At 41.9% G+C, this 23,438-nt stretch overlaps 1 long non-coding RNA gene across 31 annotated transcripts in view; it reads left to right on the plus strand.

Annotated features, from left to right (window-relative positions):
* The window catches only part of LOC110397876, a 295,332-nt gene that overhangs the window by 41,010 nt on the left and 230,884 nt on the right, over window positions 1–23,438 (plus strand). For 25 of the 31 annotated variants that reach the window (XR_002438056.1, XR_002438026.1, XR_002438031.1 and 22 more), the window contains 4 exons: window positions 584–1,619; window positions 2,433–2,532; window positions 3,187–5,598; window positions 21,112–21,180. This is a non-coding gene — a long non-coding RNA (uncharacterized LOC110397876). The remainder of the gene's footprint in view (window positions 1–583; window positions 1,620–2,432; window positions 2,533–3,186; window positions 5,599–21,111; window positions 21,181–23,438) is intronic. The other 6 variants (XR_002438028.1, XR_002438054.1, XR_002438052.1 and 3 more) reach the window with 3 other exon arrangements.

A 23,438-nucleotide genomic window follows, 5' to 3' on the forward strand; every position in this document is an offset into this window, starting at 1 on the left:
AGTTGGAAAAGGGAAAAAAAAAGAAAATATCCACAAACCAAAAGAGAAAGGGCTGGTCCGTCTCTTCTGCACTGGAATGGTCCTGCTATAGAGCTCAGTGCCGTGCTATCCTTGAACATAGCAGTGTTGTTTCGGTAAGGAGCACAGCATTGCAGAACAGTGGTTTTATTAAAATGATCAGAATGCAGAAGCAGGTTGCACTCTTTGGAGTGAGACATCGGATTTCCGTTGTACTGCCTTCTGCTGAAGGACCTATTAAATATCTGTAAATATTCTCAGCACTTTTCTGTGTGAAAAGCAATTTGCTGGAGTATTGATGTATTGCAGTGGCTACAAAATGAATGGGCAAACAGCTCTTAAGGTTATAGATATACTGGGAGTAGAACTACAGAGGAAATACAGTATCCAGACTTTCTAGATCACAAGAGTGCAGTAGGCGGTGGTGAAGTCATCATCCCTGGAGATGTTCAAGAGCAGTGGAGATGTGGCACTGAGGAACATGGTCAGTGGGCATGGTGGGGATGGGTTGGGGTTGGACTTGGTGATCTTAGAGGTCTTTTCCAACCTTTATGATTCTATACAGGTACAGTCACTTGCTGCGGCCTTGAGTGTCCTTTGACAGAGCTCTGCAGGTACTTACCGCCTTTTCCCTCCAGAGGCTGAGAATCCGACCTTCTGCCTTGAAATCTTTTTTAAAGAGAAGCCAGTCTGCAGTGAGGTTTTCCTATGCATCTGCCATTTGTCAGGCTCATAAAAGAACTCTTGAGCTGTGGGAGCTTTGTATTAGAAGGGTTCATTAACTTTCAAATGTTTCAATTGAGAAATTTCAGAGCTCTCAGCAATCGACCAAGGTGGCTGGCTCAGCCAAGAGTGTCCCCTGACAGTCAGGTACAGATGTGATTGCTAGTCAGAGAGCTGTAAGAAACATAATAGTGTCCCAGAAAGTGTCATACTTGAGCTGGAGAGGCTTAAACCAAATAGCCCAGAGAGACCATAAATAATTTTTGTTATTCTTTAAGGGACAGGAAGACAGAGGAGCCCTTAGCCTGTAGTATGCCAGGAATTCAGTCTGCAAGGCTGTAGTGCAGTTGGGTCCCATGCTGGTGTGACTCATGTTCATAAGCTGACCTGGAAAACATGACAGGAAAAATGAAAACACAGCTGTGGAGAGAGAAGGGACTCCACTGGCCTAATCTGAAGCAGGTGACAAACTGTTCCTAAGTGCCTGATGTCAGGAAAGGTTGAGATGGTACAGACAGGCTTTTTGTCTGAGTTAGGTCTCTGTTACTGTGGTATCTGAGCAGAGGGATAGACTGAAAATGAAGGGCAATGAAACAGTTCTTTTGTCTGGGAGATGTGATGCTATCCAGTTAATGCATTAGGAAAAGACTGAGTAAACTTTGCCTAAATATTTTTTTTCTGCTTTATCTTCACATGCTAGATGCTACTCTACGTAATACTTCATACAAGTGAGATGAAGCTTGGGATTTCAGCCCTGCCATGTTACCTTGGTTCCCATAAGATCTCCTGGAGGCCTTAGCTGAAATGCAGTTATTAATGCCATACCTTCCTGTGGTCTGACTGTTCAGTGTCCAGCAGTGTAACTGCAGCAGTCCTGGGTGAGGTTTAGCAGCATCAGCTGTTTCTGTGGCCAGCCTCTCAGCTTTGACACCTCAAGCATGACATAAATCAGGCTAAACAGAACATGCAATATTAAACATCTGTTGACTTCTAAATAAGGAAAATCATATTAGTCACTCTGTAAGCAATCTGTGTGATAATTTCAGGAAAGCATGAGGTGACTGTTCTCTCAGAGGAAGAAATAGCTGATGGATCTTTTCTATATATGTGGACTAGCTGTAGGAAAGTCTGAAGAGCTGACGGTGGACAAAGCTCTTCCTTCTGTGAAGTGTGTTTTTTGGAGAAAAAGAGAAGTCACTTTGTCTGCCACTGTGGAAATCTGTTTCAGATGTGTACAGGGCAGTATCTATGATACCAAATCTTGGGCAGAATGGATTCTGATGCAGATATTGCTTGTCAACTGAAAGAAATCTCACTGGAGCATTGTAATCTCTCCAAAATAATTTTTTCAATTATGTTTAACATACAGCAGTAGATGACTTAAAAAACCATCCTAGCTGACAGCCCAAAGGCAACCAAATGTTACAGTCAAGTCAATTTTTAAAGGTGCAGAGTGTCCATATTTACCCTTCATCTATAGATGGTTGAAAGGAAGCAAAATACAGAAGTCGTGCACCTTTTAGAGATCTCAGCACTTAGACCGGCAGATATGGCTGCAGCATAGAAACAATGAAACATGCAGTGGCAGGATGAGGAAAGTAAAGGTTTGGACCAAGTTTATGCAGAGAAGCAATCATTCAAATCTTGTAGGTGTCTCCAAGTTCAGTTCTAACAGCATTTTTACCTTCCAGAACAACATTGGTGCTTTAGCAGCAGTCTCTTGAGAATCCATTTCTGTCAACTGAAGAGAATTGTTTGGAGTAGGATGACTACAGATGCTCTTTACCTCAGGTTTGTAAATGTCACATCAGTGTCCCAAATGTATACCAGAGAAAAACTGACCTTGTTGATGTAATCATTATGTTGTTAATGGAAGTATTAAAAACAAGTGCTTTCAATGCATTTGTTTCCAGGTATGCTGGCTGGAAGGATTATTCCTCTGGCACACATTAGATGCTACTATTGTGAATTTAAGATCATGGCTATTCTAAAATGAGGCATCTAGGTATACTGTATATGCTACTGTCTTTGCTAGAAAGGAGTGTAAAATGATCCATCTGTCATGATGCTAGGATATGTGAAGGGAATTCTGAGAGCAATAAAGAATACTAAGCATCTACTCCTTCTCTTTTCAGAAGAGGACTATTGTGATTTCTTCTAATGTAAAAAAAAACATCCTGCCTGCTCATCTTGGAAAACACACAGTATGAACTCTACTCCCACTGTCCTTTATACTAGCTCAAAAATATTCTTAACATTAGTTATATGGTAATGTGGTAACTATCTCAGCATTCACCAAGTATTTTGTTTGGTCTTTTTACAGTCACAGTGATATTTCCATTACTCTCAATGTGTCCTTTCTCTTCCTTTCCTTGGTCTCACTTGCAGTGGAAACCCATGCAGGTCTATCTTGTTAACAAGTTCTTTTTTTTTTTTTTTTTTCAGATTAAAAACATTGAAGCCATGAGTTGTGGCCACAGCCCTCAGTGGACTCTACACAGAGTTTTCCAGGGGTTAAGTGCTGAAAAATGTCATCAACACCATGACGCAGAGTTATGACTGCCTATTTGGGGTTTCCTCTTATTCACATAATGGAACACATCTTCACATATTCAGTCAGCCACAGTTATTCTGCCTGGCTACACAGACTGAAGCTAAGATGCACACTGAACATTTCTGTCACTTTTGCTGTTCTGGCCACTATGCTTAATCAAAGAGCTGGAAGGAAAACTCTCATTAGAGAAAAATTCTTTTAGCTTTATGAAAGCCTACACTGGGCTAATAGAGGCTTTTGAGAGCTCTCCCTTCTGGTCAGGGTTGGCTTGATCAAGGCCTGAGGCAGAACGAAGAGAGAGCAGAGCAGGCTCCGATGTCTGAGTACACATTATGGCCATAGTCGAACAGGATTTTATTCATAGGGCTGCTGCTCAGAAACTGGAGAACAACCCTGCCACAGCAGTGAGCTGCTGGTAATATATACTGCGACCCAAGAGATTTTTGTGAACTTCTAGGTGAAAATGAGAATCTGTTCGTGGTTACTGCTCAAGCAAAGGAGACTTATGTTGAGGATCCAGGTGAAGTAGGTTTCTATTACATAGGCCAGGAAAAAAACAATGCAAAATGTGGGTAAGATAAGCCTGCTTTGGAGATGGTGGTGGTGGCTGCATATAGGTAGGGGTGACTTGTGCATGCTTCTGGGCAGCGTAGATGCGTAAAGGAGAAGAACTGAGGGCACTGTGTGCATTTGAGTAGTTCCAGTGCATGTTGCTAAGCTGGGCTAAAAGGGAATGGCAGTAGGCATCTATTGGTAGTTGAAAAACATCACTCATGGTGCACAGATGCTGAGGGGTTGCTCCAAGTGGAGTGGTGTCCAGAAGAGGGAGCAGCATCTTTGTGGTCATAGTGACAGGATCCCTTTTCCTGGAAGGAAGAATGCCAGCTGTAAAGCACCTAGAACTTAAGAAGTTTCCATGAGAAGGGGTGCAATGAATGCAAACCTCTAGGCGAGTGAAGTGAAAATGGAATCCAGATCCAAATTGAGATGGAATTAATGAAACACGTGGAGAATCACTGAAATGTACTTCGAATTCCTTCCAAATTACCCTGTAGCACTTCTGGTTGACAAGGATTTGTCAGACCTGTCTCAGTAGGTCTGTCCCATCAGGAATCAGGGCAGAGATGAAGGGACAGATGGAGGAAAGGAGAGAGAGTATATGATCTTGCTCAGGGGACATGTTAAATTTGAGGGTTTTTTTTGTTAATAGCTTCACAGTGTATTAGTGTCTGACCTTGCAGAGAGGATTTTTAAGTACCTTCCCGTTCTCCCTTTGCTTTGCTTTCTGCTTTTTATCTTCTTAGAGTAATAAAGATGCTCAACTCCAGAGAGCTCCTACAGGAATTGAATGCTTAAACACACAGCCTTGCTCTGTAAGGGGAGATGGAGGAAGGAGTGTGAATAGGAAGTGGGAGGAGATCTGTCAAAAACAGTTCTAGGACTGATCAAAGCAGGAAGGAAGGAGGGGATAGTCTCCTCCTGAATATGATTATGTCATTTCAGTAGACCCTTTACTGCAACAGAGCTATGCATCGGTGCTGAGAGCAGTGTACATTAAGAATTAGCTTCTGCTTGGAGGTTTTAATGTTCTGCAGAAAAAAAGAATTGATCTCTTCTCCTTCAACAAGGCTAAGGAGGGTGACAGACCCCCTCTGGTTAGGAGAGAGTGCTTTCCCTGCTTGGCAGCACAAGGCTGGGAGAAGGAATAACACTGGAACTTGGATTGCTGTACGCTTTCTATGCAGCTACAAATGCAGCAGTAAAATGAATAGTTCACTTCTGTTTATCATGTGGCATCTGCTTTGGCTTATACTTGTGTCTACTATCAGTAGTTCTGTGTGAGATGCCACCAATCTGGGGAGCTGGGGCACCGCAGAAGAGGGTAAATAGGAGAGTTAAAGAAAGCAAATGACAAAATAACCAACCAAAGGGGAAACACATTTCTAATTCTTCTAGGGTAAAAGCTGAATCCTCACCACATGACGGGCAATTCAGTGTTCTTTGTGAGTACACAACTACAGCAATGATGTGGAGTAATGATTGCCTTACTAAAATTTTGTCACAATCTTCCCTTGCTGTGATGAGTCTCATGACTGTCTGAAAATTAGGGATTTTCTGTCATATACCTGCTTCAGTTCTTTTTATATATCGAGGGGACAGATGTTTTGATGGCAGCGTGTCCTTATACAAGCTGTCTGTATTGATATATACAGATGACTTTGTGCTGGAGATGGAAGGTGTGACTGAGCAGTGAACAGCAGCCATTGAGATCTCCTGGGAGCACATCTCAGGTTTGCGCACAGGTCTGAGTGAGTGAGTGATGGCTTGTCTGACACCAGGGGAGTTTGGACAAGTGCCTGGAATGGAAATCCACAGGGAGTTCTTAAACATAGAAAAGCCTTCTTGAGCTCACAAAATTTGATGGCTGCAAATAGTTAGGGGCCAGAGACTTGACTGTGTGTCCCTGTGTACCTGCTGTATAGTCCCCTTCCCAAGGTGTCACAGCATGCTGGGCTAGGTGGCTCCTTGGTGTCAGGTGCCAGAGTGGTTAGGAAACAGCTACTGCAGAACTGATGCATGTCCAAGATAGCTCTGAGTTCTTACATCAGTATGTATCTGGCTTACTGATTTACTCCTTTCTGAAAGCTCTAGCTTGTTGAGGTTTTGACAGTGGGGCAGGTGAGTTAATTCCCCTGAAGTTAAGCTTCCTTGGCCAGGGGCAGTGACAAATTTGGGTAACCTCTGGCAGACAGAGTGAAAAATCTTGTGCTAGTGCATGACTCCTTGAGTATGCAGAAGTTTGTTAAGATATCACAGGTAAAGATGAATATAATGTGTCATGTTCCCATTACCTAAATGACTCAGGTAGTCTTGATTCTTGAAAGGACTTTGAATCTTCTGCTTATGATATTGTCCCAGCTTTGCTGTGAACCTGACATTGCTCACCCTTTTGCTGGAAGAGTTAGATCAATAGTACTATGGTTGTTTCTTGAGATACTTATTTGTTGCTTCTTCTGGAATTGTTCAGTCTGGGAAAGAGAAGGTTCAGGGGAGACCTTACCACTCTCTACAACTGCCTGAAAGAAGGTTGTGGCAAGGTAGAGGCCAGCCTCTTCTCCCCAGTAACAGCGATAGAACAAGAGGGAATGGCCTCAAGTTGTGCCAGGGGAGGTTTGGGTTGGATATTAGGAAACATTTCTTCTCAGAAAGAGAAGTAAGGCACTGGCACAGGCTGCCCAGGGAGGTGATGGAGTCACTGTCACTGGAAGTGTTCAAGAACTGCGGAGACATGACACTGAGGAACGTGGTTAGTGGGTATGGTGGGGATTAGTGGGCATGGTGGGGATGAGCCAATGGTTGGACTAGATGATCTTAGAAGTCTTTTCCAGCCTTAGTGATTCTACAATTCTTTGTGAGTGTGTTGCGTCTCCTGTGGTAGCAGTCTGCAGTGTCTTCCTTATGCTGTCTCTAGACCCACTGAAGGTTGGATCTTGCTGTTTTGCTCAATAGTGATGTATTTTTGCAAAAGAACTGGAGATGCATGTGACCATAGGATCTTGTTTATTAAATTTGGTTAGAACAGTTCTATTGCTGAGGATCTAGTGTTTGCTGAAGAAATGTTTGTGGCATTTATGTGTAGGCTACCACAATTTATGTGAAGCAAAGTAAGCTTGAATAAACAGGAGTATACCCTCAAAAATATACAGCATGACCATGCTGTTGTGCCCTAGTAAAGCAGGAAGATGGGCAACAGCAGGGGCAGCGAGGAAAAATTCAGGAGGCTTTGATTCACGTACTCCATCCACTGGAAGACTGCTTCCGAAGTGGTGGAATCTGAGCGCACCCTTGATAACAGGCCGTGGCTTTATGGCACTAGCTGCAAAGTGCTAAGATCAAGATGATAGGTGGTGAAAGGATTTTCTTGCGGTCAGCAGAAAAAGTAGATTGGAGTCACAGTCAAGAGTCAAGGAGCTATGTTCTTCCTTTTTGTTACAGTAGCCTTTGCTGTACAGCCTTTGTGAAACAGTGTACCCCACCCCCTTGGTGCTGTCAAAGCAGTAATGTAGAATTGAAGTGATTTTCTATGGCGCAGCCAAAAGAAAGGAAAATAGTATCTTAAATGACGGGCCCTAAATCCTATGAAAAGAAGACACTCATCATGTATGTGTGGTCATATTTTTTGTGATCTCCCTAGAATGTTAAAAGGCGGTCACGGTAAAGCTTACTTAAAATACATTCAGTCTTTTCCTGTTGACGTTAGGTATTTTTTTCAGCTGAAGATCTCTAAGTTATGAAGATACACAGGGCTTAATGACATTAGTAAGAGCCATTGGATAATGCCAAAAGTTATTTTTTGGTGTTTGAGTGTGTTTGTTTCTGTAAACAACTATATGTAATGAAAACAAAGATGATTATTAAATTACAGAAAGTTTAAATGGGAAACTGAAACAAGGCTGTATGGAAATACTAACGTGTTAAGTAACTAATTAAGTAGGAAATAATTAGTTATGTAAGTATCATCTCTGCTGAGATTTATTTTCCTTTGGGTCTATTTAAAATTACTACTTTCATGTACGTCACTATCTTAAGTGTATTGTCTATGGAAGGAGGTTAAATTTTAGTGGAAGGTAAAAGACTTTTTTTTTTTTTTTTTTTTTTTTTTACTACAGGAGGTTTTTAATATGGAAAAAATACTTCTGAGGTTCTAATATTCTCAGAGTCCCAAAAGGTGAGATGTAGGGTTGGAATTAAGTTCCTGTTTCACATAAAGACTGTTCATGGAGTTACTGCTCTGTAGGTGAGCATTCAACTCTGCTCTATCTGCAGTTTACACTGGGAAGAAAAGGAGAGTGTTTGAAACTGAGTTAGACCTGAATATTCCCAAGTCAGAGAGCTTGGGAGCAACGAAGCGATGAAGAGCAGCTTCTGTTCATCTCAGCTTTACATCAGCAGGAAGGCTTTGACCTGACTCGTCCTTAGACTGCACCTGGGCTCATTGGTCAAGTAAAGCAACCAGATCAGAGCAGAGTCTGCCACTGGTTTTAAGTTTCCAACTTACTGCCTTTATCTGCATAGTTCCACACAGCTAATTTTGCAACCATTCCATGATGCATCATCATAAATTGAACTACTGCTGAAGTCAAAGGGTAGGAGCTCATGTGTAAATGAATGCTCCTCAAATTCTCGTTACCTATTGGACCTTTGAGATCAGCTCTAACAAGCATAGTGCAAACAACAGCGGTTTAGTTTGTTGCATGCCATTGGGAAATTAAATGTGTCTGCCAAGTTAATGTCACTTAAAATTTGCAGTGACATTTACTGCATTTGACAAAATATAGGAAAAAGAGGTTCCAATTAACCAGAACTTCAAACACAGCAGATCGCGCCGTTTATTTTGGAGGCATGATATTCAGAAAGGTCAGTCTTTCAGCGAGCTAACCTCCACCATTTACAGCGCTCGCTGTAGCTAATGAGCACTTTGCTCAGTTACATAATGGGTGCTTTATGCAAAGAAAATCCTGATGTTGTTCTGTAGTTGATGTACGTGGTGAAATCAGTTTTGCCCTACAGATATGAACAGAGGAAGCGATGTATGAGAAATCTACTATAATGTACTAGAAAGATAAATGCCAGTTCTGCCCTGGGAACTGACCATTCAGAAGATGTGTGTGTTCTAGCAGGAAAACAACTGAAGGAGAGAGAAGAGATTAGGCCAGTTAAGTGCCCTGGGAGGAGTGGTGATCTTCACTCAGAAGCAACAACCTGAGGTTGAGGGAATCTGGGCATCTGGGCATAGTCTTGCTGGGTCTTGTTGAGGGTAACAGTGAAGTTTCTCGACAGTTAATTTCATGTCAGGTGAAACAGACACATCAGGACTTCTGCCCTCAGACTTCTGATCTCAGTGCCAAGAGCCAGGAGGAGCTCCATATTCCCACCTCAAATTGGCCATTGACAAAAGGAAAAGCTTTTGCAATCTTAATGATTCTGCTTAGGCTTGTGAAGCACACAAAGCGTTATGCAATAGGGTAGTGGTTTTGAATTGTAGCATGACAATAGTAGCTTAAAGGCAAGTGGAAATCTAGCGCTATTTTCTACACTGTATACTATATGTTGACAAAAGAATGGAAGGAAGGTGAAGTCTATGGGTAGATTTATTTTTCAGCTGTCTTAAATATTAACATTAATCTGTTCCAAATAACATATTTTTTCTGTCCAAATTAATGGCGACTGCTGGTCCTTTAAGTCATTTCATTTCTGCATTGGAACTGAACTGTAGTGTTGTCAAGCTATCTTGAAAAATAGTCAAGCAGGGGTTTTGCAAATGGTGGTGGTTTTGTACTAAATATATGTTCAGAGTACTCCAACTATCAAAGTGTTGAATGGCACACAGTTTCTGCTCAAAATCTTTTCTGTTGCATCCTTTTACAGTCTTTTTTCTGTCTCAGCAAACAAAACCATGTTTATTTCTTGTTCTGCAACAGTTTTTTGTTTTTTTTTTAACTTACTCTTCTCCAGTTCTTTTTGTTTTGATCAAAACACAGCAGGGCAATGATGACTGATAAACCCCAACTCTTTGAAGGGTTAACTTTTAACACAGTCCATGTATTTGAATGCCTCTCTTCTCAGCTGAGAACTTGGGAATGCTGATTTGAAGGCAAGTGAAAAATAATTTGATATGCTTCTTGGATGTTTTTAAACTTTACATTTCTAAAACTTAAAGATGAACCCTTACCGAACTATCAAAAATTCTCAGTACTGCATTTTGCTTTTATGACCTTCAGTACTTATAACATTAACTCACTACATCTGCAGTTTCAGAGAGGTGTCCAGCACTGTCAGTCAAGTACTTCAATTGCGATTTGCTGTGCTGCAAGCTAGACATATTCTGATCAACTGCATATTACCTTACCTGCTTTGCCTTGGGTTCCATCTGAGTCATTGGAAAGATGAGAATGTAGGAGAAAGTGAGATAAAGAGCATTGGAAGAAAATTTGGACTTTCTGAAGTCATTGGTATTTGGGTAACAGGCCAGAGCCAGATTAAGATTTTTTACTTTCAGTTAATGAGAGAAACTAAGAAGCACTTGGAATGGTGGAGGCTGATTTTGTCAGACTTTTTGTAAGAACAGGTTTCCCGGACACAGTGAGAAAAATACTTTCTTGAATGAAATACAGCTCTCCTCAAACTGAAGTCATAGCAACAAAATGACCTAACTCTCCAATTATACATTTTTTTCTCCTCTTGTAGTTGTTGCTTTAATTTCCTACAATATGTTATTCTTGTTGTTTGGAATCATGGGGAGGAGGGAGAGAGGGGAAACCAACCTGTGTAGAAATTAGCTTTGAGTTATTCCATCTGTGGACTCTTAATTTTGTCATGAAAACAGAGAAGCCTGGCAGGAAGCTAGCTTTTGACTGGCTTCATGTATCCTCTTGTCTGGAACTGGTTAAGAAAGTGTGGCATTTAGAATGAAAGCAAAAGCTTCATTTCTGGAACTCTGAGTGTTTGCCCAATTCTTTGACCATCTGTTTTTGTTGACAGCCACCTCTTTGTGTTGTGCCAAAGTTATTTTGGCTTTTATAATCTGTGTGTGTGTGTATGTGAGTACATGGTGGTGTGGTTGTGTGTGTCTGAATGTAGATCATTAGGGCTTTACTTACTGGGTATGACTGCAGGAGGTTGAATGTTTGAAAGCAGTTATCTTGTGAGGGTTGAATTACCAGAAGAGATAAGACGACTAACCTTGGCCTCTCTTTCTAGTGCAACACTCCAATCCTGTCCGCACTGCTATCCTGTCCAAAAGCTGTCAGCTTATGCTGGCATTCCTTGTACCTTAAGTTTCATTACAGCAGCCCTCAGTATGCAAATACGTGCCTCAAAAGTCACTGTCATGATTAATAGTAGTGATGGAGAGCCCAACATCAGCCTGGACATGGAGAGCACATTATTCTCTTCATTTCCAGAAGCTGGAGCCGGGGCCTATTAGGTTGTAGTGCTGTGGAGGTGCTTGGTCACATTAACCTCTCTTGGCTTCACTTGTCTTCCATCCTTGATGTCAGAAGACGATTATTCATCCCCTGAATCCTCCATATGCTAATATACTTATTACCAGTATACGTCAGTGATCCACCAGAGAAGATGAAATTCAGAACCCCATCATGGAATCACAAAAGCATTATGAAATATGGCCTCAAAATCAAGTGCATGACATTTGTGCTTCTTGAACATGCTTGTGTTTCTATACCAGCATTTGTTCTACGTCGTTATAAAGCTACAGCTTCTCCTTCTGTTGTTATTCTGAAAGGGAGATCAAGGTAAAAGAGAATTTTGTGCTGCTTTCTAGACTTTGTTTTTCTAGCAGTGCCTTCAGAACTCCTGCCTGGCATGAGAGTAGGCCAGAATAACGTGTATAGCCCGTGACAGCAGCAAAATGAGGCTAACAAATATCCTACTGAGGATGCGGTTTGACAGCTTCATCCATCCAGCTGAATTTGCATTGTGAGTATGAAATAGCTGCGTGTCATGGGCCACTGCCATTGCACACAGTCATTTATTTAATAACTCAGTGCACAGACATTAAAGGGGAGCCATGCAACACTTCATTTTGTTGAAGACAAATAAGAAAGCTAGAGATGCCAGCATTTAGAAAAGTCGGGGTTGCACTGTTTCATCACCACACTTTTAATGTTCAGTCAGGCAGTTCTTCAGGTGTGAAATGGATCAAATTTTTATTAATAAAGGTGAAGGCACGGGCTGTGGTGTGTCACAGGCTGTTTCCCCATGTTGTTTTCCTTCAGGCTGAATATGAAGGTAGCCTCTGAAAAAGATCAGCTTATTCCCTTGCAATCTGAAGTACCGTAGTTATGCAACTTGCACTAGATGTTTTCCGGCACTGTGTGAACCAGGTAGGTATACCTGCACAAAATCATGACAATATTTTTATTTTTCTTCTCACACGGACTCTTGGCATTTGGTCAAGATTTTTCATAAGTACCAAGTTCTGTGATTCCATCCTTAGAAGGACTAATTTAAAATGATGTGGAGTGCCTAGAAATCAAGCTTCCTAAGTATTTGTCTAAATAGAAAAATGGAGAAATTAGAACACCTGAAATTGGTAGCTGCTTCTGAAAATCTATTTGCAAACATGTAAGAGAATACTTCTCTCATTTTCAACTTATTTTCAGGAATTGCCTTCAACTTAGGGATTTTGTGTTTTCCAGCATGCTGCTCTTTCAGAATGCTGACAAGTAGTATTCAGCTGCTATCCTAGATAGGATTCCATGATTCTATGATTCTGACTTAAGGATTTCCATGTGAAAATTAAGCATCCCACCTCAACGTGATTTGCTTATTTGCACAAAGCCTTCCTGTGTTAGAGCACTTCCAAACAGACAGGTCCATTAATTCGTAAACAAAATTGAAATTATAAGAGATCCTCCACTGAGTTTTGGGAGGCAGTATGTAATGCTGAGCAAAGATAGCTAGAAATTCTGCTTTTTGCTGTGAGAAATAAAAGTCAAGTATTTAAATAATAGAATCTATACAGCAGACTCCTAAGTCCTCTGCAGGTACTTAGCATTTTTCTGCAGTGGGAGTCAAGGACTCAAATTATTCTCATCAGTGGGAGCCTAATTCTAACAGCACTGAAAAGATTTTAAATTGAGAGTAAGTCATCAGACAAACTGGAAAGGAACACCAACAGTTGTCACTCCCCCTTAGCATCAGCAGTGCTAAAGCTTTTCGAGTGCCTTCCTCACAGCCAAGCCAGTTTTAAACCTTCAGTTCTTATTTGCAGAATTCGACTGTATGGCTGAAACACCTTCTGGGTTGCTTTCCTTAATAGCACACAGGAATAAAAGGTCTTTAAATTGAAGAATTTCTGTTCTCAGAGGTCTGTAGAAAAACTACTTTCAAAAATAGAAAAATAAGTGCAGAGACTGCACAGAAAAGAAGAACTGAAAGAGGGATGTTTTGTTGTGTTAATTTTTGCTGAAGCAAAGAAAAATGTGCAAAAAAAAAAAACCCAAAACCGGCCACTTATGACTGGTTTATACTTGAAATATTTAAGAAATAACAAAAGCATGTTCTCCAGCTCCTGAAACATCTATTGTGTCCAAGTAACTGTGCAAACTATCTGTTGGTGTAAGTGGATGCCACCTCATGGATTTCAGTGGCATATCATCTCTTTAAACAAGCAGAAAGAGTGTCTTGGAAGGCATGTGACACAAACAGAAGGATCATACTTGGTTGTATATAGCTCAGTGTGTCACTGACATGGAAGACTTTGACTTTAGGCCCGTGCGTGTTTGGTCAGCTAGGTGATGGAGTAGCTCAAAAAAATCTAAAAGCATGAGGATGTGACAAGCTATTCAAGAAGCAACTGACTATAATTTATCTAAAGCAAAGCGAAGACCTGTGAAAAGTTCTTTCAATAATAGCTGATTCATTCTGCACAATTTGTTTGCAGATTTCTTTTGAGATGATGTCTAAATCAGAGCAGTGGAAAGGGAAAAGGCAAGAGCCAGTTAGGTGGAACAGTAATTAGTGTTCTCAAATATTTGTCCAGTGGAACCCTTTAATACTTCTTGTGGAGATCTTTAATTTTAGATTACTGTCACTCAGCACTCACTGCTGTATATGAACCCAGAGCCGTTGTTCTAAACCTACCTATTTGGAATAGGGAAGCTGCAAGGGGCTGCTAATCCTGCTGCACTTGATTCAGGTGCTGCAGTTGTATTTCTTCATCACTGCTCTCACTGCTAGCTGACCAGCTCTGGCCATAGCAGGCAGCGAAGCCTGGCTTTCTTGCACCTGCACATCTGACTCCAGTGGCTTTGCCTGACGCAGCATTGTAGGTCTCAGATGTTAAGGTTTTCCTTCAGCACCACTGGAGTGTATGCAGCTTCCTGTATATGAAGAAAGATGGAAAGATGTATGCTGTACAGCATGGGTATCCAACATTTATGCTTGCCTGGGCCACACTGAGTGAAGAGGAATTGACTTGGGCTCCTGTAAAAAATTTAGGTTGCTCCAAAAGTAATCCCTCCTATTTATTTACATGGAAACTACAACAGGTACAATGAGCACAGTAACATTGTTTGAGAGAGCAACTTCTCAGCTATAAAACACTACTTTTCAGCGTAGTCACCATCATTAGCTCTGCAATACTACCACTTTTCACCAGTGGTGAACAAGAGCCTGCGTGCTGCACTTGTAAACGTCTGCACCAGCAGAGGTGATCCACTGCTGAAATGCACCACCCACCACCTCTCCGTGCTCCCACCCACTGACTGGTCTCCATAAGTGTTCAACAAGCATCGATAATGTCAGTGGGTGCCATTTTTTTTTCTAGTGGAGGAATTCAGTGACACCCCTTTGCTTCATACGCACTTCCATGTCAGACACCAATTTGTCAGACTGTCCCTCTGCTTCCATCTGTCACACAGCAACAACATGGAATGGTGGTGGGAAGGTTAGGCCTCTATTGACGTACCACCAACATCCGCCTTTGGTATTGTGGGTCAACATCATAAATAGGAAGAATTACTTTCAGAGCAGCCTCCTCATAAAAATATGTAATGCAGTTAATATATATACATAACAAAACTTATTTTTTAATGTTTTATATTAAAACATATGAAAAAGGAGATCAACAAAGAAGAAAACCAGTAGGATATGTGACCTTTTTGTGAAACTAGCACCTCAGTCTGGTTCCGTGGCAGTGGCTGCAATTCTCAGTGAGCTCTCAAGGCACTGGTCAGAGATTTTTGATGACTTTTTACTCTTCCTGTTCTCCATCCTTGGAAACATCCGATCCTGAATGTATGCGCTGCCCAAAGCACTGACATTCATAAAGCCTGACTGTGAAGTGAGGGGTATGTCTCTCTGGTAGGGGAGGGCTTATAGAAGTCTAAAGAGACACTATGTATTTTTTTATTATTATTATTTTATTTTATTGTGTTTGGAAGGCTCTCAGTGGCCTGTAGCTTTTCTTGACAGTGGCTTACAGTTTATTGGTAGAACATGTTGCTCGGTGTAAGCACTCCAGAGGTAAGAGCCATATTAGTAGATCAAATTCTACCTTACCATCCTAAGGAAAACTGCCTACAGGGATTTTAGCTTCATTTTGAGCAGTTTTGTTCTCTTGAGTAAAAAAGCACTTTGCGGTTCAGTGTTATGGAGTGGTCACAGGCCCAGAAAGGTGAGGGGTATTTTGGTTGAGGAGATACTGAGCAAGCAGAGCTGCATCAGCATTGCTGTGCTGAGAACTGTCTGGGAATGATCAGAAATGATGCAGCCAGGTTGTCATGGAGCTAACAGTCAGTGTTGGGAAGCGCTTGATGTCAAGCCCTGTGAAATAAGCTGAGCTGCTGCTTCTGGGAGCCTGCGCTGCAGGACCAGTGGTTTGTTGCTTTTATTTTTTTCTTTGCTAGGGATTTGTTACTTAGACACACAATTCCCAGATGAGTTTTGAGTGTGAACCGTGAGGGGTCTCAGCAGCTTTGCACCAAAGCGCCCATCCTAGAGGATCCCTTCCTGTTGGACTGAAAGAAACAGTGAGGATAGCTTTTCAGAGGTCTTGGTTTGTTGTTTGTTTTTCCCCCGGGATTTACCAATCCCAGGGAATCATTGTCCTGAGGAGAGGTGTCAGACATTGCAGCTCATTTTGGATTTGTTTGCAGAAAAGACTGTTTTGAGCGTGCTAGGTCATTGTGGTATGCTCACAGAGGTTGCTTGTTTCTTATTTATCTCAAACAGCTTCAGAACTGCAATTCCAAACCTCCACTTCTTCCAAAAGGAATGGAATTACACCAGTGTGTGAAGACCTTCCTAGGTTTGATGAGAGTTCAACACGAATATCTATCTTTACTATGTATTTGCGAAGATGTCTGTTTTTCACTTCTTCTCAACTTTGATCTAGTCCCTAAATTTTGGGGTTGAGGAGGTTGAGGTTTGACTAGGTTGAGGAGGCAAGTTGTGACAGGTCTACCTATGGCTTAGTTCCTGAATTTGCAGAGCACTTAGCTAAACAATGCAGCCCACTCACACGTGTGAGTAACTTGTTAATTTGGATGGGCCCGCTAATGACCTCGTGGTGCCTCCAGCTGAGCAAAACACACAGAGGAAGCTGGTTGGGGTGGAATAAGGCGTCCTAAGTTAGACAAGAATAGACGCAGGATGGTTTGTATGAGGATTGGTGGCAGTGAAAGACGAAGCCTATGTTTTTGCTTGAACTATAATGAAACTAATGGAGAATCATTCACTTATTGTGTCATGCTAGTACTCGTAATTGGTAACAGAAAGAAAACGAGCAAACAGAGCTTAGGGAACATGCACAAATTGTATTGGTAAGCTTCAGACCTGTGCATGAAGCATCTGGTGGTGAACAACGTCGTATTTCAGGTAACCTGGTTTGGTTTTGTTCTACTTTTGTTCAACAAAAGCTATGCCTCTTTATATCAGTATGACACTGGGTAATGTGCTGTTGATACGAATGCAATTTCCTCATAGTTCTTAAGGAGTTAAAATAGTTTGGCTGAAAGAATGCTTGCAATGATTTCATTAAAATAATAACAAAAAGCACAAAAAAAAAATCCAAACAAAACAGCTCTTGCAAAAACAAAGAGATAATTAAGAAGGTAGATAAATAGAAATGATCTAAATTGCTTGATTAGTTCTTGCTCTTTTTTAAGTCATTTGTTGTAGATAAGTGTAGGGAAAATTGGTACACGATGCACTCATGCTCCACATCACTTGGATCCATCTGTAAATGTAGAGCTGTTGCCACACATCCATTCTATATGCTGCATATTTTGCAAACAGCTACACCTACACACAGACAGCACGAAGCATTAGGGCTTTGATTTCCAGGATGCTGTATGTACGTGGAGCCTGCAAGCTGTGAAACGGCAGTCATTCCAAACCTGACTCAACTGATTTGGCTGAGTGTTAGCAATAGAAAGCGTTGTCGAGGTGGGGGGAGAAGAGGTGGCTGCTCTGTATTTCTGAATGGAGTGCTTAATGGCAAAGATTTTATGAAGTTGTAAGGCAAGCGATAGTAAAAACTGCAGTACAGGGCTCCTGCCATGTGTGGGTGTATGCATGTGGATGAAGGCAACTTGGAAAATTCATCTCTCTCCCTCTATGCTGTATCTGATTTTTTATCTTGGTTCATTATTGTTTTTTTTTCTTTTCTCCCTTGTGATGTGTTGTAAGAATAAGCGTGTGTTCTCCATCCTCCCTCCCTCACTTCCTCCCTTCTTTCCCCCCCCTTCACCCCCCCCCCCCCCAAGCTGTAGGGCCAGAAGGTGGGGTGGTACCTCAGGATAATGGTAGCAGAAGGCGAAGGAGGCAGACAGCTGGCAAGTTCTGCCCCAATATGCTTCTCTGAAAGAGGCAAGGAAAATGCAGAAGATGTGATGCCTGAATGGCTCACTTTGCAGCAAAAGGGAAGATTAAAAGTAAAATTAGTTAACATCTTGCTCATTTCAAACCGCCACACGCCAGCTTTTTTCTCCATGCCACCCCCCCCCCATCCCTTGCCTTTATTTTTGAAGGGAAGGAGGGAAGAGGCAGAGAATCCTGGGTTTGTGCAGATATCTGTGTACTAAACAGCACTTTTAAGACTGAGCACTCCAGGTAGTCTTCCTATTAGCTCTATCAGTCATCTTTATGAGACTGCCTGTTTGCTGCAGTTACCTAGTCAGCCGCATTCCTCCACAAGACTATTTGCTGTATTAATGCAATGTTAAACAAGTGGCTGAGGGTCTGGGGTAGGAAAGGAGGCTGAAACAATTGGAATCCCTTGGTCAGGAAGGGGAGCAATCAGGGGATGGTATAGGCACTCTTAGGGTCACCTAAGACCTTAGGGAGCTCTTGTGTAAGGGAGATCCTATTGCTGTCTACTGCTCCCCAGTGGGAGAGTGTAGGTAGAGAAGGCAGGTGCTGGTGCACATAAATTTTATTCATGTGGAACTTCATTAGCTTCCGCTTCTTGTGTTCTTGTGCCAGTCTGACCAAAGCACCCTTCATCTGCAGGAATCTTTAAGTGTGCAGTGGACTGGTAATGCTGGAAATAATGCTCAGAGTAGAGAATTTCATTGTGCTTGTAGTCTTGATGATCAGGTCCAAGTTATCTGAATGTCCAGTCTCTTTTTTTTTTTTTTTTTTTGTGGGCAACTGTTTTTTGAAGAGGTTTTGGTTCTATCCAAACAGAACTCAAAAGTATATTGTACAGTGTCTGATTTTATGTCGTGCTGTTCAAGCAGACTTTAGGTTGTCAGTGAAGAAGCTGCTGCAGAGTCAAAAACTCTGCTTGTGTCAAAGCCATAGAAAAGAATAAAGGAATTGGTCTTAGTCCTTGTCCTCACCATTGGTAATGCTGACTAATGGACCGAAGATGTGGAATTGTGTCACTTCTGTTTAAAAAAAAAAAAAAAAAAGTGACGTTTTTCTCACAGTTCATGTAGCTGAAGGTATTTCTGTTGGGCTACTGTTTACTAACTTGGACAGAAGACAGACATACCAGAGCAGAATGCTTTTTAAAAGTCTGTTCGAAGACCAGTGCCCCAAGCCCCACGTATGAGTGCTTTCAATAGACCAATTTTGCTGTTTTTGCAGTTTATTCTCTGAGGTGCTTACCCCCAGAACAAGACTTTATTGAATAACAGGGTGAAAGTGGTCACTGATGTCAGCCTTGTCTCTGCTGCAGCCCAGGCCTGATGCAGTCAGCAGTCCCCGTGACGATGACTTAAAAAAAAAAGCAATGAACTTGTAACCTGAATTCTTGCAGAAGAGCTCTAGCCCTGGAACAAACACTGACTAGTAACACTACCCGATTAACTGCTTTCCTTTCTCTAGTTTTCTTCTACAAGACAGCATGGCACAACTGATTGCAGCAGGGGTAAGAGCACAGATGTCTCCAGTGAGGATTCCTGTCCTTGTTAACGTGGAAGAAGTGCAAGTACTGACTAGTCCTTCAAGTACGTTAACCCCAGTTGTGGCCATCTGCAACATGGGGGCTTTCCCAGTCAGTGGTAATGGTCCTTGTTAATAGCTCTAACTACCCTGAATTGCCACTTAAGTGGCCAATTGCTTTTTGAACAAGCTTGTGTCATCTGCAGTGCCACACGGAAAGGGATTTCACTGCTTATCTATGTATAGTGAAAAATAGGCTGGCATGCACATAGATTATGGACCTTAAAATAAGGGCTTGAACCAGTGTTTGAGCACGTGTTGGGAAGGAAGGTCCAACCCAGGGGAGCTCAAGTGCATGCAGTGTACCTGAATGACTGGAAGGGGTGGAGCCAGGATCCACCCCTTCCCAGCCCTCATTTAATGGTTGGCAGTGGAGGCAAGGGCCTCTCTCTGGAGATCCCTGCCTATCTGAGGCCTTCCAGAGGTAAGCAAACTTTCTTGCTTTGTTTCTGCATCCACGGCTGATGCATTTGGCCTTGCCCTCATTTGCTGCAGCCTAGGACTTTGCCACCCTGCTGTTATTGCTGTGTTTTCCATCACATTATAGCATTGTAGGGCTGAAATCTATGCTGTGGTTGTGAGAAGCACTGTGTTCTCATAAATTGGCAATTTTTTTTTGCAGCACTTAGAACTCAGATGCCTTAGGCTGTATTCCTGTGTTAATTTAACTGGATTTAGTCAACTATTCCACCACTGCTTCTAGGGCCTTCCAGCTCTCTTTGTGATGACTACGTGATGTGTCAAAGGTTCTTGCAAGAAGTGGCTTCTTTCTGCAATGTTGGTGGCTGTTGTGACATCAGGATGAGTAAAAGAAAAGCTTGTCTCATATGAAGGCTGTTACGTGTGGCAGAGGTGCTCTTGGAGGGGCCAGCTGCTCAGTTACATGTATATTTCTTCTCTATAAACTCATTCTGTCGTCTTGTTTTTTTTTTTCCCTCCCTCTTACCCTCCACTGTACCTGTGCCATATGAATGTATGAAATTCCTATGGAGCCTTACTTCATATATTTTCCTGTGTACCTCTAATGGGGTGGGGAAAAAAAACGTTAATGATGGAAAGTTATTTAGTGCTGCATGGAGTTAATTGCTTCTAATCACTGCTTACATCCATCTGGTTTTATGGTAGACAACAAACCTCTTCATTGGATTTGCTCATTAGACATACTGTAAATCACAGCGATGCTCTGGCATCTTGCATATTGTGTTCCCATTAGTTGGGCTGCGTTTTTGTAGAGCTGGGAACAAAGAATGGTAGGCACTGGGAAGTGGATAGATTTCAATCGCTGCTTGGAAATGCACCAGAGCTTGTCCCTTTTAGGTTACCTTGAGGTTGAAAACCATACAGGAAAATTGACAGATAGCCACAGTTCAGAATTCATGGGAACACCTTAGTAGCATGTTTTTCATAGCTGGAAACTGAGGATAATGTGTTCTGCGTGGGCTGAAACTAGATATCGTTGATCTTGGGGTGAGGAATAGCGTAATTAAAAGGCATGAATTTATTATCATAGAACCATTAAGGTTGGAAAAGGCTTCTGAGATCATCTAGTCTGACCGCCAACCCATCCCCACCATGCCCAGTAACCAGGTCCCTCAGTGCCACATCTCCATGGTTCTTGAACACCTCCAGAGACAGTGACTCCCCCACCTTCCTGAGCAGCCTGTGCCAGTGCCTCACTGCTCTTTCTAATAATAATTTTTTCCTAATATCCTACCTGAACTTCCCATGGCACAGCTTAAAGCCATTACCTTACAAAGCCATTATCTTCACAAAGGAAGGACAGACTCCATTTAAAAACCTGAAATGGACCTAATGCCAGCTCTGTTTCTTTCTTTCAGAAGGGTCATCTGTGGCACTGTGAGTTGTCTCTGGCCAGGTCCAGGACCAGATAATTCATGAGGAGAGAGGTAAGGACTGTTTGAGTTCTGATGGGTAGCTTGCTCAAGACCAAGCTGCTGGTGGGTTATCTGCTGGCCTGTAGCACTGGTGAGGGAGGTCTCTTTTAGGGTAAAATTCTTCTGTCTGAATGTGTTCCCTTTGTTCCTTTAAAAAATAAATGAAAGGACAACAGAGCTACAGTTTGTGCTGTGTTTGCATGGAAATATTTTTGGGAAGCTGTTTTTGCTGCATGTAGCAATCAAGTGCTGTTAAACAGAAAACTTGCATGGAGGTGAGGGAGAGAAAGTAGTGGTGAGTTCTGCCGGTTATCTACAGCACATTATGGGAAAATGTAGCTTTTAATTGGAGGAAGGTGTCCGGTTTTTGTCTCTTCCATTGTTCCAGTTGATGTGAAATAGCAAAAATAACTTCAGTGTTCTAAAGTTCTATGCTGGGTCACTTGGTTTCCTTTTTTCAAGTGACAACATGAATACAGATTCAGTCTTAGCTCACAGATAATCTTTTCTGTCATTTTACTTGGTGTTAGCAATCTTCACACATTTTAAACTCCGTGCTGTTTTATTCTAATAGCTTAAATGGAGTGGAGGACTATGCTGTTCCTTCATACAGTAGGTGTATTACTTTGAGGTCTTTCTTCCCATTCATAAAGGGCAGAAGGTCTGTTTTTAAAACAAACAAACAAACAAAAAAAAACAACCAGACTTGTTAGTGGATAAAAGAATTCTGAAAGGTCCTGCTGTGCTGTAAGGCCGTGCTGGCAAGGATGAAAGATGCTTTGCTTTTGTGTAGGATGTTCTTGGTGGTGCACAGGGCAGAAAGGCAAGTGCCTCTCAAGTCAGCCCTGGGCTTCTCATATGTCAGTAATATTCTGGGTGAGGAATCATTTTTAGATTACAGCGCTATTCCTCCAATGTTCATGAGCCTGGAGGATATATTCTGAAGTCTGCATGGTATCTGTTCTGTTGTGAGTGTTGTACTGGTTGTGTTAGCTGTTTTCACGTTCAGTACACAGAGCTCATGTGAGGTTCTACTGGAACATGCAGCAGCAGCTTCAGTGCTTGGAGCTCTGTAATAAGTGGTAGCCAAATGAGTTATATGATGATCTATCATTGCTGTTATACTTGCAATGAGCCATGTTAATTTCTTGGATATGAGATGCGCTTGATTCTAAGAAAGTCTTGCTTGGAGGCCAGCATTTGCTTTCCTTCTTAAAGGGAGCTGTTACAATAGGCACCAACAGTACCTTGTTTCCTATCCTCACCCCTTCCTCTTCCTTTTGTGTGCAGCTGTACATCTTTTATCAGAGCTTTTATGTTCTGTGCACTTGCTTGTTGTGACAGGAGCTTTTTTTTGCTATCAGGCATAGGAATGCTGATTTGGGTGCCACGATAACTGCAGTTTCTACCTGAAAGCACAACCATTTGTCCTGGTGGCATCTCCCTGGGGTACTCCATTCTGAAAAAGAAAAATGGATAGTAAAACTCACCACAAATGGCCTACTTCAATTCTTGACGAAACAAGCAAGCAGGATATTAAGAAGGATATTTTCTTCCTGATGTCTTTATAAGAAATCAGCGGTGGTTATAAGAGGTTTCAGCTCCTCTTTTTCAGGCCAACCATAAATAATTCCCAAGAGAAGCTACCTTGCACAGCTTCAGAGGTGCATTGTCATCCACTAATCATGGCAGCTCTGCCAAACTGTGTCTGGTGCAGCGTGATGGATGGATGCGATTTGATGAATGGCATATGCCTGGGCACGCTATTAGAGTGCATTCACTTCAGGAAGATTAATGGTTTCAGGTTGTGCTGGCATCTTTCAGGACTCAGTGTTTTAGGTTTATCTATCCATCTTCCACACATCAACAATAGCATTGTGTGCTCAAGTCAAAAAACATAAGGGTAAATTAATATTTCCTTATAGATAGATGGAGGCTTTGACTGACTTGTGTAGCTCCTGTTACCAGTACCTTTTGGCTCAGCAGAGATGGCAAAGAAGCGTACAGAAGAATTAGTCTCAGGTGTAACTCCTCTGATTGGTTCCTACTTACTGATTTTTGTTTTTAAACACCTGTACTCACAGCCTTCTGCTTTCCCAGCACTCACAGTAGGTGGCAGCCACAAGCATGCAAAACTAGGAACCTAGCACTGTCGAAGTGCTTAGGCTGGCTAATAAGGACTGAAAAAAAATGTAAAATGTAGCATTTGCATTTTTGAATTCTTTAGTCTTCAGATTTTCAAAGCTTTTAAGAAACTAGCACCAGGAGAT

The sequence above is a fragment of the Numida meleagris genome, chromosome 4 (assembly GCF_002078875.1).
Source record: "Numida meleagris isolate 19003 breed g44 Domestic line chromosome 4, NumMel1.0, whole genome shotgun sequence".
Classification (NCBI taxonomy): domain Eukaryota; kingdom Metazoa; phylum Chordata; class Aves; order Galliformes; family Numididae; genus Numida; species Numida meleagris.